Consider the following 17,186-nt stretch of genomic DNA (forward strand, 5'->3'; position numbering starts at 1 on the left):
AATAACAAATTGATTAAATAATTAAATTTCTCTCTTTGTAACTTTCACCTGTTGCTTCTTATTCTGCCATCTTGGATCAAATGAAACAAGTCCACTGTCTCTTCTGCCAGACAACCCATCAAATGCTTGAAGACGATCATCATGTCCCTCTTAATTATTACAAATATTATCAATTGACATCATGTTTGTAAAACACTTAGCACAGTGCCTGGCACATAGCAGGTGCTTAATAAAGGCTTATTCCCTCCCAGCCAATCCGGTTGATCAAACATGAGGCCCTCCACCCTCCTGGTTGACTTTCTCTGGACACTCTCTAGCTTACCAGAGTCCTTTCTGAAATATGGCATCCAGAACAAAATGTATTGCTCTGCATATGCTCTGACCAAGGTGAAATACAATGGGGCTGTGACCTTCGTATTCCTGGATTTTTTTTGAATGCAGCTTAAGATTGGATAGTGGGTAGAGTACCAGGCTTGCAGTCAGGAAGACTCATCTTTGTGAATTCAAATCTGGCCTCAGAGACTTACTAGCTGTGTGACCCTGGGCAAGTCACTTAATTTTGTTTGCCTCAGTTTCTTTATCTGTAAAATGAGCTGGAGAAGGAAAGGGTAAACCACTCCAGTATCTCTGCCAAGAAAACCCCAAATGGGGTCATGAAAAATAGGACATGAAAAATGACTGAACAGCAACAAAAGATTGGATTAGGTTTCTTGACTGTCATATTATACTACTGATTTCTATCAAGTTCACTAAAACTCCCAGATATTTTTTAGATGAACTCCTACCTAGCGCCACTTCTCCCAACTTGCACCTGGATAGCTGATTTTTTTTTAAACATTCCAGTATAAACCTTTCTATTTATTACCATTACATTTTGTCTTGTTGGATTTGACCCAATATACCAAACTAGTTTTTCAGGATATTTTTGTATCCTGACTCCCTCACCCACTGTGTTAGCTAGCTCTCCCACCTTTCTGTTATCTGCAATCTGATTAGCATGCTACCTATCTTTATCTAAATCTCTGATAAAAGTGGCACGCAGCATCAAGCACAGATCCCTGAGACTTGTCATTCGAGATCTCCTTCCTCAGTGACATTTAACCATTAATGAGTAGAGTTGCTCAGTCATTTCAGTCATGTCGAACTCTTTGTGACTCTATTTGGAATTTTCTTGGCAAAGATACTGTCATAGTTTGCCATTTCTTTCTCCAGCTCATTTTATAGATGAGGAAACTGAAGCAAACAGCGTTAAGTGACTTGTCCAAGGCCACAGAACTAGTAAGTGTCTGAGGTCACATTTGAACTCAGGTTTTCCTGACTCCAGGCCCAGTGTTCCATCCACTAAGCTACATTAATGAATACTCTTTGCTTAGACTAAATGTTTTTCATCAGTTTCAGCTAGTGTAGAAATAAATCATATTTTTCTAATGATCAAGGTGGGATAGTAAGTTATATATGTTCCTAGGTTGTAGTCAAAGTTGTCAATAGGATATAGGAATGATTTATTAATATTACAGGCAGAAAAATTGCTAATGTGACTTCACAAGAGATTGTTTGGGTGTAGTTTAAGTGGAAAGTTTTGTAGTCAATTCAGATGGGTTCAAATACTACCCGAGTGACTTTAGGCAAGTCACCTAACTGCCTCAGTTTTCTTATCTGTACAAAAATTAGGATGACCCCTAGGTTCCTTTTCAGCACTAACTCTCTTATGCTATGAGATGGAAGAAGCCATGTGGGTGTAGGGGAATGACTCATTGGACTCTGGCCTACAGGTTCCAGCTTGTCACTCCACGTGCAGCACCAGTATATGTTACATCTCCCTTGTTTTCAGTTTCTTTTCTCAGTCTAGAACCATGATTTTATCAGTGTGTGAAAACCCCGGTGAAAAAACTCCCCATCTTAAGACTGTGCAGCTTATTGTCTGAGAGAGATGCTGGGGGCTCCTGAGAAGTTAGGTGACTCTCTCACAGTCATACAGCCAATATGTGTCCAAGGCAGGGCTTGACCTCAGGGCTTCCTGACTCCAAGGCTGACCCTCTCACCACCACACCAAGATGCTGCCTCTCTGTTGCTTTTCTTGGGTTTCCCTAAGCAGTTCTGGATTTAAAATCAGAAGACCTGGGTTCAAAATCTGGCATTGTTTCTTACCACCTGTGTGAACTTAGGCAAATTCCTGGTCCTCTCAGGGCCCATTTCCCCATAGATAAAGGGGGAGGGGATAGACTAGATTATCTCTAAAATTGTTTCCAGCTCAAGAAGCTTCTTTGACTTGAGCCTAGGAGTCTGGTCTTCCCACCTCACCTCTTGGCTCTAAGTCAGGAGTGCTGGCTGCTACCTGAGCATCATTGCCTGCTCATTACACTTCTGGGTTTGAGGTGGCAAGCAGTAGGAGCCCCCTAACGATTGCTAACCATTGCTGACCCCGACAATCCACCTTACCAGAGTCTAGTGACCACACAACTGCCCGTATGCTTAAGACACTATTGCATCAGCACCTATTCCTTATCCGACTAACATCCGAACCATTTCCTTTGCTAAACTGGTATAACAACAACACCTACCTCTCCAGGTTGTTGTGAGGATCAAATGAGATATTTGTAAAGTGCTTTGCAAACCTTAAAGCATTATATAAAGGCTAGCTATTATAGTTATTATTATTATAATTATTATTCAGACAGAGGAGAGTCAGGTCTCCAAACTGGCCAACACAGTGCCTCATGGTAGGAATTCCATAGATTTTTTTATTTTTTGGCTTCTTGGTGGGGCAATCGGGGTTAATTGACTTGCCGAAGGTCACATAGCTAGTAAGTGTCAAGCATCTGAGGCTGGATTTGAATTCAGGTTCTCCTGACTCTAAGGCCAGAGCCCTATGTACTTCACCACCTAGCTGCCCCTGAATTCAATAGATTTGTATTGATTAAGTCCACTGTAAGCTTCTTGAGGGCAGAAACCATGTCTGTTTTCATCTTTTCATTCCCACAACCCAGCACCCAGCTCAATGCCCTATATATAATCTATTTATTAATATTAATAAATATATAATCAACAATATTGCATTTATTAATGTTATATGGTACATAGGTATAAAAATTGATAATATGAGCTATGTTGCTTCTTTTTCTTCTCATAGGCTTCCCTAAGCAGATTTGGATTTAGAGCCAAAAGACCTGAGTTCAAATTCTGTCATTATTTCTTACTATCAGTAAGAATTCAGGCAATCTAACTGTTACTAAATACACGTCCACTGTTGTCTGTGACTGTTTCCCTACGTGGTCTGGAGCTCCCACTACACAGAGCCCCTTGGGTGGCGTCACCCTCTGCATGCTACCCTATCAGTATTTGCTGTATGTGGTGTAAGCAGGACGCAGGCTGCTGACAGAGGGGATGCCCTGAGGGACACCAGTGTAATTCAGGGTGGAGATCAAAGGCCTGAGGACAGTCTGACTCCTCTGTCTGACTCTCTCCTGATTCAGTCAGTGTTGTTGAGAGGAAAGAGCACTGAATCTGTGGTCTGAAGCCCTGGGTTCCAACTCCAATCAGCATGACCACAGGCAACTCACTACCCCGTTCTACACTTTAATTTTTCTCACTTGTAAAAGGAGTTCAACTAGATTATCTTATAATGTGACTCCCAGGAGGCAGCTAGGTGGCTCAGTGGATAGAGTGCTTAGCCTGGAGTCTAGAATACCTGAGTTCAAATTCAGCCTTGGACACTAACTAGCTGTGTGACTCTGGGTAAGTCACTTAACTTCTGTTTGCCTTGCTTCACTGGAGAAAGAAATGGCAAAGCACTCCAATATCTTTGGACAGCATTGGTGTGCTAAGGTTCACGGCGTCACCAACAAAAGAACGAAACAACAAGACTGCTCCCACCTGTAAATCCTATGATACTCTGACCTGCCAGGCTATTGGAACATAGGAAATTGCAGAACTACCTTCTCCTTGGACTGGATATATCACCCTGGTGACCCTGAACACTGAAGGGACCACACTTTAGTTTGATCCTTTGGTAACACTAAGGCTTGAGAAGCCTCACACTCTAATTTTCCCCATCCAAAATCTCTGGATCACATTTCCAACCATGGCAGAGCAACTATCTCTGAGTCACCACACAGCACTGAAGCATCCCCTCCGGGTCTAGACATTGCACACGCCTCCTGGCTCTCATTCCTTCCCTGCCCTAAAAACCCTAATCTCTGCCTGGATTCTGTTTCTGACCCCACTTGCTGCCCTGATTTGGATTGTTGCCTTGACATCTTGACCTTGATTCCAACTCTAATCCCATCCACAATTTTGATCCCAATGCCAGTCTTGGGTCCAACACTGATCCAGACTACTTGAGTCTCAACCCAGACCACTATCTTATTCCTAGCCCTGAACGAACTGCCTTAACACAGGTACATGGGATTGAGGAGTTGATGCCCAGTACACTACATGGTGGGAGCTATATAGACTATTTCAGGTGCTCATCATGGTGGCTTGTATGGCTTGGTTCTATAGTTCTCTGCATTTTTTTGTAGCTAGCTATCTTTAGTACCCAAAGACTCCATATTGATATGAGTAAAATGGGAAGAGGCAATAGAAAATACTTTGGAGATAGGACCTTGAGATTGTCCCCTATCTTACCTACAGAGCTTTATTCTACACTTTTATCCTTGGGAAAATATCTCTGCTTCACCCCCACCCCACCCCCAAAAAAGAGCAGCAAAATTGGGTTAAATGTGAGTCAGGGCTTGGTGGGATTGACTCATTGCGGTGTCTGTCAGCTCCCCAGTGAGACAGAAATTGCCAGAGAGCAGCTGCCTGTTATCCTTCCAGAAAAGATTCAATCTCCAGGGGGCATTCCCACCTTAGGCCTGGAGGCAAAAACATGGAAACACTTGGTTCTTAGGCACAGGATAGGGGTTCTTACTTCATAAGATGGAGGTCAATACATGCCAGGCCTGCCTAATTCATCCCCAGGTCTCTCCACTTATTTCTATTTCCACCTCAACTTCTACCTATGTGAACAACTTTGTCTTCATCTCAATAGCAACTGTCCAATTCTTGGGCTCTCTTGCTAATCTCTTCTTTGAATTCAGTGTGGCGCAGTGGAGAAAGTGCTGAATTTGAAATCAGGAAAATCCAGAGTTCATATCCCACCTCTGACACCTACTATATGTAGGGCTATGGGTAAATCAATTAGCCTCTTTCAACCTCATTTTCCCCACCCATAAGATGTGGTTAAGAATACCTATAGCACCTGCATCATAGGTGTGTTGTGAGGCTCAAGAGAGATCATTCACATAAAATACTTTATAGACTTAAAACACTGTATAAATGTCAATTATCACCACCACCACCACCATCATCATCATCATCATCGTCATCATTAACCCACCTCCCCTTTTCTCTTTTTCCAGTTCTGGCTTTGTCACCAATATCATCTCCATCTTGGCCTCTATCTCTATTTCTGTTCATTTGTCTCTCTGTTTACTGCCTCACAATCTATGCCTACAGGTATCATTCTCATTGTCTAGTAGAGTTCCTGTCTCATTCTGATCCTCACAACAACCCTATAAGGTATGATTATTCCTATTTTATGAAGGAGACGGAGGCTTAAGTTAAATGACTTTCCCATGGTCACACAACTACCAAGGGTTGGAGGTGGGAATCAAACCCATGTCTTTCCTGATTCCAAGCCTAGCCTTCTCCCTACTATACCACATTACCTCTCAACTTTTCCAGAAGTCTGAAATTCCTCAAAAAAACCCAGAAGGATCTCATTAGGTTATGCTTCTCACCTAGACACTCTATAACAGGAGTTTTTTCTTTTTAATTAAATTTTTTAATTAATTTTTTTCAGTTATAAAGCATTTACTTTTTTCTATCCAACTTTCCCCCTCCTACCCTTTTCCTCCCCCATGGGGGAAAAAAAGAAGAACTAAACCTTTGTAATAAACATGCGTAGTCAAGCAAAACAAATTCCTGCATTGACTATGTCCAAAAATTCAAGTCTCATTGTGCATTTTAGTCTGTGTTCTCTCCAGTAGGAGGTGTGGAACATCCTTCATCATCCATCCTCTGGAATTGGGGCTGATCATTGCACTGATCAGTTAAATCCAATATTTGTCATTTTCCTTTTTTGTCAACTTTGCCAATCTGATGACGGTGATATGGAACCTCAGAGTCGCTATAATTTGTATATTTTTTTAATCATTTATTTATTTATTCATTGGTGAGGCAATCAGGGTCAAGTAACTTGCCCAGGTTCACACAGTAATTTGTATTTCTCTTTTTTTTATTAATTTATTTTGAATTATCAACAATCACTTCCATAAGCTTTTGAGTTAAAAATTTTTCTCCCCCTCCCTCCCCACTTCCCTTCCCTAGACGGCATGCAATCTGATATAGGCTATACATATCCATTTCTATTAAACACATTTTCACATTAGTGATGTTGTAAGTAAGAATTAGAACCAATAGGAGGAACCACCAGAAAGAGGAAACAAAACACAACAGAAGAAAAAAATAGCAAATAGTATGCTTCGATCTGCATTCAGACTCCATAGTTCTTTCTTCTTTGAGGATAGCATTTTCCATCACAAGGCCTTTGGAGATGTCTTAGATCCTTGTATTGCTGAGAAGGGTTAAGTTTATCAATATTAGTTATTGCACAATTGCTGTTATTGTGTACAACGTTCTCCTGGTTCTTTTCATTTCACTCAGCATCAGACCATACAAATCTTTCCAGGATTTTCCTGAAGTCAGCCTGTTCCTCATTTCTTATAGCACAATAGTATCCCATTACATTCATATAACACAACTTGTTCAGCCATCCCCCAATTGATGGGCATCCTCTCAATTTCCAATTCTTTGCCACCACAAAAAGAGCTGCTATAAATATTTTTGTACTTGTGGGTCCTTTTCCTATTTCTCTAATTTAATTTAATTTCTCTAATTTGTTTATGATGCAACCTTTATATCTAGGTTACATGTCCATTTGAAGCTTAATTTAGTATTTGGTGTGAGGTGTTGGTTTAATTCTAATTCCTTCTAGATTGTTGCCTAGTGAAACAGAGGTTCTCTTTTTTGTGTGTTATGGTCCCCTTTAGCAGTCAGTCTGGTGAAGCCTATGGAGCCCTTCTCAGAAGAATGTTTTTAAATGCATAAAATAGAATACATAGGATTACAAAGGAAATAATTATATTGAAATACGATTATAAATCTTTTTTTAAAGTTCATGAGTTGCAGCTCAAGAACCTTTCCCCTATAAGCATTAGACTTGGTATTTCCATGTGCCCATGCTATAAGTAATGAGGAGTTAGCACAGTATTATTCTCAGATCTACCACAGGTTCTCTACCAGACTACCACCCTTAATCTGGAAAGCCCCTCCCTCTGTAATTTCTGCTTATCAGTCAAATATTTATTAAGTGCCTATACTGTTCTCAGCACAGGGGATTCAAATACAATATTTGCAAAGAGCTTATATCTTAATGGGGGAGACAATTAAGACTATGTATGTGTGTGTGTATATGCAGAAAAGAAAGGAAGAATTAGAAAAGTTAAATGCCAGAAAGTTTGAGAGAGAGGGTGCTAGCAGTTGAGGGAAGCAGGCAAGGCTTCATGTTGAAGGTAGAGCTTGAACTGTATCTTTTTCCCCCCTTTTTTCCCTTATTTATTTTTTTTTTATTTTCAACATTCGCTTTTATAAGATTCTGAGTTCCAAATATTTTTCTTCCCCCTCCCCAAGATGTCAAGCAATCTGATATAGGCTATACATGTACAATCATACTAAACATATTTCCACGTTAGTCATGTTGTGAAAGAAGAATCAGAACAAAAGAGAAAAAAAAACACAAAGAAAAAAAGAGAAAATAGTATGCTTCGATCTGCATTCAGATTCCATAGTTTTTTCTCTGGCTGTGGATAGCGTTTTCCATCATGAGTCTTTTGGAATTGTCTTAGATTACTCTATTGCTGAAAAGAACTAAGTCTGTCATAGTGGATCGTATCACAATGTTGCTGTTACTGCATACAATGTTCTCCTGGTTCTGTTGAACTGTATCTTAAAAGAAGTAAAGGTGAGGAAGGAGGGTATTTCAGGCATGGGACTCAGCCAATACAAAGGCACGGAGATGGGAGATAGAATTTCATGTGTGGAAAAACTTCCAGCTACACTCAGCTTTCTGCTCACGACAACCCACAAGCAGCAGTGACATATGGAAGAGAGCAGTCCGATTTCTTCGGGCTAATTACTCAGCGTCCTGAGTCCCTTTTCCCAGTTACACTCCCAGACTAGTGATACATGCACTATTGCTTTTGCAGTTGCATACTGACCCTCCTGGGGGCTACTCTACTGGCCTGGACCTTGGACTGACTCAGACTTGTAATAAGGTGGCATAGGTGGACTTCTCCCTCCATCTGTACTCAGCAACCAAGACTCCCAGGCTTTGACTGAGATCACCTTCAAGTTATGATCCTGGACTAGGGTAGGGAGATGTCTTTAGCTGGAACCGTCCTGGCCCCGCCCCCCAACCTGTTTCCTTTGCCAAACTCATGGTTTGGCAGTTTGAGCCAAAGAGACGTTTCTTCTGTTTTTCTATAACCCCCAGGCAGGGACAAGAAGTAAATTGGCCAGAGATGGGAACTACCACAAGCAATCCTGAATGTAATGACTCAATCTTCTACAGGGTTCCTATGACTCTTTTAGGGAAACTTGGAGACCTGAAATTTTGGTCAAGATTCCTTGTCTGTTTTCCCAGAAATGTAGCTCTCTGAGGCAATAGCTTTTCATCTGTTTATACTGTTAACAAACTTACATCTTGTCCTCAAGATTTGTGATGTCAGGAGGAGGACAGTCAGAGCCGGTTCTTACATTCTCAGACCCCGGGCAGCCCCTCGGCCCAGTGCTGGCATAATGAACACCTCATCGGCCAGAATGATTCCCCGCTGAAATGCTTCTCATTGCTCCATCTCCTAGACCCTTTCCTCTTCCTTTCAGGCAGGTGGCAAAACTTCCTTTTCCATTCCACAGAAAGGAAAATGAGGCCATGGAGGGAATGACTCACCTGGGTTCACATAACAAGTCAGCAATAAAGTTGCAAAGACAGATCCGATCTCTGACTGTTAAAACACAGACATGACCGCTGTAAGGCATTGCCCTACTGACCAAAAAGGTCATGGTTCTTGCCTTAGAGATATGGGTGTGGTCATGGTCTAAGCATGTAGCAAGTACTCTTGAGTCGGAGTGGGTACCTATAATCTCCTCACCTTGAATCCATTTTGTGTACCATTGCCATTTTAATCTTCCTGAAATACCAGTACTATCATGATACTCAAGAACCTGCAACTGGTTACCTTTTATCTATGATACCAAGTTTCAACTCCTTCACTTAATTCTTTATATACTCCCCAACTTATCTCTAACCCAGCCAATCCAATATTATTTCTCTCTGCTCCTGAATATGAACCTGTAAAGAAACACTGCTAGGATGAAGGAAAACACTACTTGAAGCTGAACCCCTTACCACCTTCATTCAGGTTGTGGCCTGTAGCCCCAAATTGGTAAACTCTCCTATTTTATTTCCACCAGGCCTTGTCTAGACTCTGGGGTACTGGGATTTGCCTAGATATCCTGAACGAGGCATGGGCAAAACCTTTCCTTTTTTTTTTTTTTTTTTTTAGTTCACCTGAGCCAAAAATGGAGTTTTTCATAAAAGACTTCACTAGCAATTAAAGGAATAATAATAATAGCTAGATTTTGTATAGCACTTAAGGTTTACAAAGTGCTTTTACATATGTTACCTCATTTGAAATGATACAAAAATATTTTGCAACAACACAGAATTTTTAAACAAAACAATTTTATCTTAAGACAGGCATAATTTGCCCATAGATGCTGGGGACAACCTCCAAATCTAGCATTGTAGAGAGCATGTAGGCTAGGCCTTAGCATATGAAAAACTGGTTGGTGGTTACTCCATTCTAGTACCTTAAATCGACTCTCTTCTATCCCTCTTCCTTATCAAATCCCTTGCTGAACCTCCCTCCTGCTTCCAGGAGGTTTCAGATTTCTACTCATTGGCAGAGTCAGAATAAGAAATATCCTAGATCTAGTTAACACTCTCCTCCTTTATTTTCTTTTTAGGGGATAGGGGCAGTAACAGGCTAGTAAATTGACACTCACAAGTTGCGGAGTCATTTGCTTCCTAGGAAGTAGCTGTCTGAGGTATTTTGCAATTTTTATGTTATCATATTACTTTAAACCTAAAGCAGTAACAAGATAATCTCCACTAAGTGAAGGGTTGTTTCATTACACTTCCTTTTTCTCTAGTCACGAACATCTTTCCTCTTCATCTCTCTAAATCCTTTCCATCCTTGAAGGTCAAGCTCAAATACTATTCAGCCTCCTCTGACAATTCCAGTCAACACTGCTGGATTTTTGCCTTCTCTAGATTTTTATTGCATGAATAGTCAGGGCCACATAATTTAACATGATTGGTTTCTGATTATTCATGTATCTTCATATTTGATCATCCAATTAGACTGTAAGCTCATGAGGGCAGCAACTACTTTTCCTCCTCCTCCTCATGTAGAATTTTCTCAATAAATATTTCTTGAAATTAGTCCTATTTAAATTGAAGCCAAATCCCTTGTCATCATAATGACTTGGACACAATTTCCTCTGCAAACACAGCTGAACGAGATTGACAAAACAGGCTGAGAAAATCTTCAGAACGTCAAGCAGAGATTCCCAGGGCAATATGTCATTGCCCCTCCCTCTTCACCTAAAAATGTGTGAAAGTCTTGGGTTATCCCCAAGACTCCTAAACTCATAACTCAGTCTCCTCCGGGAAGAGTCCCACCCTCCCTAAAAAGACAAATATCGAGAATTATGGAAAAATGAGCAGTTCCAGAACAGTTTGTACGATAACAACAACACCGTAAAAACACAAAACAAAACAAATCCAAACAACTTTGAAAGACTTGCTAACCATGATTCCAAAGGATCAATAAGAAAGAATGCTACCCACCTCCTGACAGAGAGGTGATGGACTAAATATGCAGAATAAGACCAACATTTTTGGATGCAGCCAACATGGGAATTTGTTTTGCTTGACTATATTTTCTTTTTAACAATTATTTATTTATTTTTAACATGCATCTTTAAAAAATTTGAGTTCTGAATTCTCTCTCCCTGTCTAGTAATTGAGAAGGCAAGAAATGTGATATCAATTAGACATGTGAAATCATGCAAAATAAATTTCCATATTATCCATGTTGCAAAATAAAAGCAAGAAAAATAAAGTGAAAAAATTATGTTTCAATCTGCACTCAGACTCCATCAGTTCTCTCTCTGGAGGTGAACAGCATTTTTCATCATGTCATTTGGAATTGTCTTGGATCATTGTATTGATCAGAATAGCTAATTGACTGTGTTTTCTACAAAAGGTTTTCTTTTTTTTTTTTTCAGTGTAGAGGGAGGGGAAAGGAAGGCAATATTTTTTGTTAATTGAAAAATTAATTTTAATTATTTTAAAAAGTCACAGAATCACAGAATTTCAGAGTTGGAGGGGACCTTATCATCCAATGTATTACTGAAAAAAGATTTCCCTCTACAACATATCCAATAAGTGGTCATCCAGACTTTACTTGAAGACTTCCAATGAGTAGAAACCTACCCACTGCCTCTAGAGGCAGCCCATTATACATTTGGATAACTCTAATTGTTAGTAGGCTTTTCTTGGCATCAAGCCTAAATTTGCCCTTTTCCACAAGACCACTCCTTACCTCAAGTTCTACTCTCTGGGGCCAAACAGATCTGATCTAAACCCCCTCCTAGGACACAGGAATAGGAAACAATATGGGCAAATGAGCAAAGGCTCAGGGATGGGCCGGAAGGGAGTGCGAAAGTGGGTGCTGGGGAAGTCAAAAGAATAGCTGATTCTCATTTCCTCCGCTGCCTCACCACCCACTCTTTTCTCAATCCTTTACAATCTAGTTTCTAAGCCTACAGTTCTATTGAATCTGCTTTCTCCAAGTATATCAGTAATATCTTAATTGCTAAACCCAATGGCCTTTTCTCAGCCTCATGATCTTTGACTTTGAAGTTTGTCGCACCATTGACTATTTTCTTCAATGCTCATTTCTTCAGCTTTTTTCTCCTACTTATTGAACCATTGCTCCTTAGCCTCCTCTGTTCCCTTCCATTGTCCTCTTCGCTAAGCTTGGGTTTCCCCAAAAGTTCTGTCCTGAGCCTTCTTTTCTTCTCTCTATGATTTCTTACTCAGCCATCTCATCTGTTTTCGTGAGTTATATTGCTACCTTTATACAGATGACTCCCAAATCACCCATCCCAAATTTCTTTGTGAACTCTAGACCTACGACACCTCTAACTACCTTCTGGCTATTTCCCACCAGCATTTCAAACTCAAAGTATCCAAAATGGAACTCACAATCTTCTCCCCACCCAAGTCCCCTGTTACTTGTAAATTTCCCATTTCTGTTGAATGGACTGCCATCCTTCCCGGTCACCTAGGCTTGCAACCTGATTTCTGTAGTTGCTGGCACTCTCTTCCTCATCAAATTACCTTATATTATACTGATTTATGTGTGTTGTATCCCTCAGGATATTCTTCATAACAGAGACTGGTTGGGTTGTTGTGGTTGTCGTTGGGTTGGTTTGTTGTGGTTGTTGTTTTTTGCCTTTGTGTCTTCAGCATAGTGCTTTGTACATAGTGTGCGCTTAATAAATGTTTGTTAAATTGACTGAAGCTGAACCAGATATAGACTTTTAAAAAAAAGTAATTTGGTTCTAAAGGATAAAAGACAAATGAGATGATAACTACATGTGTTATTAATGGCAACTAGATGGTGTAGTGGAGAGAGCACTGGACTGGAGTAGGGAAGACCTGAATTCAAATCCAGACTCATGCACTTAATTGTTGTGTGACCCTGGGTAGGTCATTTCACCTCTGTCTGTCTCTCTTTTTTCATCTGCAGCATGGGGATAATAATAGTACCTACCCCCCAAGGTTGCTGTAAAATTCTTTGCAAACTTTAAAGAACTATATAAATGCTGGCTATAATAATTAGGATGATTTATTATTATTATTATTATCATTATCATTACATGCTAGGCGGGTCGAAAGGAGTTTTTGTTGTTTTGTTGTTAAGTTTGGGGAAATCTGAGTATGTTTGTAGGTGAAGGAGAGGGACTATGTGGAAAGGTGGAGATGGAAAATGTCTGAAAAAGGAGATGATTGCAAGAGGAAGATTCTGGAGGCACTTAAAAAATCCCTGTTGATTAAGACTGATTGATTTATTGGAGGAGAGTGAAGGAGACACGGGTAGAAGTATCAGCCTTGGCAAAGAGCAGGGGCAGCACAAGTGTGGATAAGTCACTGAACTGCGATGAGGGCCTGCTGGAGGCTACGAGCATATATTCATAGATTTGGATCATAATGTCCTAATGTAGACTTTAGGACTTCGGTGTTGTTCCTAGAAACTGTTTAGGACTTTCAATGAGCTCAGCTGAAACCCATAATATTCAGCTACCCTGGTTATATTCAGAATTGTTTTCCTTCCCAACCGTAGCTATATTGGGCAATAATGTAAACACATTTCAAAAGTCCAGACCTGAGTCTTTGGTTTGGGCAAGAAAGGGGCAGTATCTCTGGACTCTTGAAATGGCATCCAAGTCTCCATCTTGGGTGGCTTGAGAAGACTCAAGATGCTATTCTGTTTGGAAGTAGCAACACTCCCAACTATAAGGTCAGATACCCCTGCTCTTCGGCCTAAATTTGATGACAGATGGTCATTGTCTATTGCTGTGAATGAGTATGGGGAGAAGGGAGATTAGGACAGATGTGATAGTGGAGACATTAGCTTTTCATTCTTCATTAGTGGACCACATTTCCTGTCAACGATGCCCTCAGAGCCAAATCAGAAGATGTATGAACAGGAAAATGGCCCTGCTTCCCACCACCTTCACATACCCACCCCCATATTCACACACAAGAGAGGGGAGGCATGACAGTATAATCTGTGCTCTACAGTTTTAGGCTCCAACAGACTGGATCCTATCTTGGGGATTGCCTCAAAAGGGTGATTTTCCTTCTAAGGTTATTGCCCCTTCCTGGAGTTTATACTGGGAAAATCTCCAAATGTGCTTGCATCTAAGTTTCCACAAATGTGAGCAACAGGGGTCCGTAGCTATTATATAAACACTCAAGATAACATACACATGTGGGTAGAGAATAATTTGTATTTAGCCTATAGAAAATGCAGACAATGAAAACAAACACTGAAAATACAGAAAGAACTCATAGTGAGCTCAGTAAGAGCTCAGTTCAGTTCCCATCAAGGCAGTACTCCAACTTTCTGGTAAATTCTTAGTTTTTCCCCAGGGTCTACATGGTCCTTCCATGCCTTAATGGGACTCCTGTGAGTTGGCCTATACCTCCAAGGCAAATACCTTTGGGGAGGCTGGCCAGGCAACCTCCTTCTCATTAGAACTATATTGTCTGAATTCTGAAGGACTTTTGAAGAAATATGCTATTCTCCTCCAGGGAAAGAACTGATGGAGGCTGAATGCAGATCAAAGCATTTTTTAAACTTTCTTTATTTTTCTTTTCTTTTTTTTGTCTTTGTTTTCCCTCACAACATGGCTAATATGGAAATATGTTTTGCATGACTGCACATGTATTTAATCTATATCAAATTACTTGCTTTCTCAAGGAGGGGGAGGGGAGGAATTGGGGAGGGAAAGGAAGGGAGAGAATTTGGAACTAAAAATTTAAAAAACAAATGTTAAAAATTGTTTTTATATGAAATTGGAAAAAAATTAAAAATTGCTTCAAAAAACTGTATTGTCTGGGTCACATGGTAGCAGCAGGGATAGCGAGTGTTATCTCTTGCCCACCAACCCCCCTTTTTGGCTTTAATCCTTTTTCTCTTTCAGCTGCAGAGGCTACATGAGTCATACCTCTCACTTCTCCAGGAGGCATACTGCTCAGGAAAATCCCCTCTTTTTTCTAGAAGATCTGATGCCCAAGCTCTAGAGATTAAGGTTATATTCTAGCAAATGCCAAGTTGGTGCTGCCCAAGATCCTCTCTTCCTCTAGAAGACTAGACCCTAGAATCGCATGACCTAGAAAAGCACCATTCTCCCTCTTTTATACAAAAAGCCAGGGTTCAAGGACGTTGTTCGTTAGCACCCACATTGGGCTTAGCAGTCAAACGTGTCTGATTCTTCCTTGTGTTTCTGCAAGAACCCTACTATCATTACCACAACCGCTACCATCCTCTGCCAGGTCTCTGGTCTCTGACTTGGCCTCAAAAAAAAAAGTATAGGCAAACATATGTCACTCTCATGTACTTCTGCCCCATGTCCACTATTAACATCTCCTGGGAGGGGCGGGGAAGGTAGCAAGCAAGCCTGGGCTTTTCTATCTGCCCACTTCCAGAACACAGATCTGCCCTGCTCCAATCTATCTTCTACATGGAGAAAAAGTGAAAAAGAAAAAAATAAGAAAAAGGGTCAAGCATCTCCATTGACTTACTTTCATAGGCCAGCTCAGAGGCAAGACTCCTTTAGACAAGGGTCCATTCCCCCTAGATTTCCAAATAGCCAATATGGACTCCTGTCACTGGAAACCAATCAGGAGTTACCTTTGTCCTCTCAACTAAGTGCCGATGGTCAAGTCCTTATTCTATAGGGAAAGCGTTATGCTCACATAGCCATACTTTGGGCAGGTAGGTGGCATGGTAGATAGAATGCTAGGTGGCACAGTGGATAGAGCACTAGGCACAGAGTTAGGAATACCTGAGTTCAAATTCTGTCTTAGACACTTACAAGCTGTGTGACCCTGGGCAAGTCACTTCACTCTGCTTGCCTCAGTTTCCTCATCTGTAAAATGAGCCGGAGAAGGAGATGGCAAATCACTCCAGTATCTGCCAAGAAAACCCCAAATGGGATCATGAAGAGTCAGACATGATTGAAACAACTGAACAACAACAAGCCATATTTACAGGGGAAGGTATAAGCTCCAACTTCTCACTCTTCCCTTACAGATGTCACAACAGATACAACTTTGGTAACTCTCTGATCATGGATATCCAGAAAGGCATAAAATAGGGAGACGTATACTCACCAAAAATGTTGGCTATTATCATGGAAGATGCCAAGTGAAAACTCAAAATAGAAAAAGGGTTCCCTAGAGATGACAAGAGATTCCATATTCTCTTGATTTGCAGATGATATTGCTATTGCATCAAACCATGAATATCCCAAGACTTCTTAAATGATACTCATAATGATTGGCCTAACTATTCACACAGGGAAAAACAAATGGGTAAAGAATGCCTAATTTTTCAATGGTCCATCAGTTCACATATCTTGGGCAGGCACTGTGGATAGACAATGACATGAGTCAAGGATTAAAAAGGAGGTTGAGAGGAAGCTAGATTGCCTTTGGAAAATTGCAGAGTGATTTTTTTGTTTGTTTTGTTTTGCTTCTAATTCCAAACTTTTCCCTGAAACAAACATCTATCTTTTTCACGTCAATGTCTTCTAGTGATGTCATATGTCTGTGAGTTATGTATACCAGTCTCTGAAAACCTGAAGTTGTGGCTGATCCAAAATATCATGGAGAGGCTCAAGGAAAGCATAAAGAGGCTGTGACATATTAACAATGAAGACTTGTAAGGAGAAGCAGCATAAAGGATAGCATCAGAGAGATGTATGACTGTAAAGGGAGGTGAGTTGGTCATGTAGTGAGGGGTGACTGATGAAAAGCTTGCATGTTCTACTGTTATCCATAGAACGTCAAGAACTGGAGAAAAAGTCCCCAGAACATTGGTGCAATGGAAGGAGTATCAGATTTGAAATCCAATGACCTGGGTTCGAGTATCAGCTTTGCCACCTAATAATGCCTTTGTGACTGTGGGCAAATCACTTCACTTCTCTTGGCTTTAGTTTCTTCATCTGTAACATGAAAAGTGGCATTAGATAGACAAAATGGCCTCTTACAGCCTTCAGCTCTAAGTCTACCTATAAACACTGGACATACCTTCTGCAGAATATTTATGGGTGGACAGCGGACAAGAGTTCCAAAGGATGAAAGCCATGGGAGGGATTATATACATTAATGAGATCACAGAAGGATCAAAAAAGAGCTTTCCAGAAATGAGATGGGATCC

The 17,186-nt window shown here is 40.6% G+C and overlaps 1 long non-coding RNA gene across 2 annotated transcripts in view; it reads left to right on the forward strand.

Moving 5' to 3' along the window:
* The window catches only part of LOC114042617, a 28,856-nt gene extending 12,118 nt beyond the window's left edge, over positions 1-16,738 (forward strand). For both annotated transcript variants that reach the window (XR_003569006.1, XR_003569007.1), the window contains exon 3: positions 16,562-16,738. This is a non-coding gene — a long non-coding RNA (uncharacterized LOC114042617). The remainder of the gene's footprint in view (positions 1-16,561) is intronic.
* The last annotated feature ends 448 nt before the right edge of the window (positions 16,739-17,186 follow it).

The sequence above is a fragment of the Vombatus ursinus genome, unplaced genomic scaffold (assembly GCF_900497805.2).
Source record: "Vombatus ursinus unplaced genomic scaffold, bare-nosed wombat genome assembly UNPS02000749.1, whole genome shotgun sequence".
Lineage (NCBI taxonomy): Eukaryota > Metazoa > Chordata > Mammalia > Diprotodontia > Vombatidae > Vombatus > Vombatus ursinus.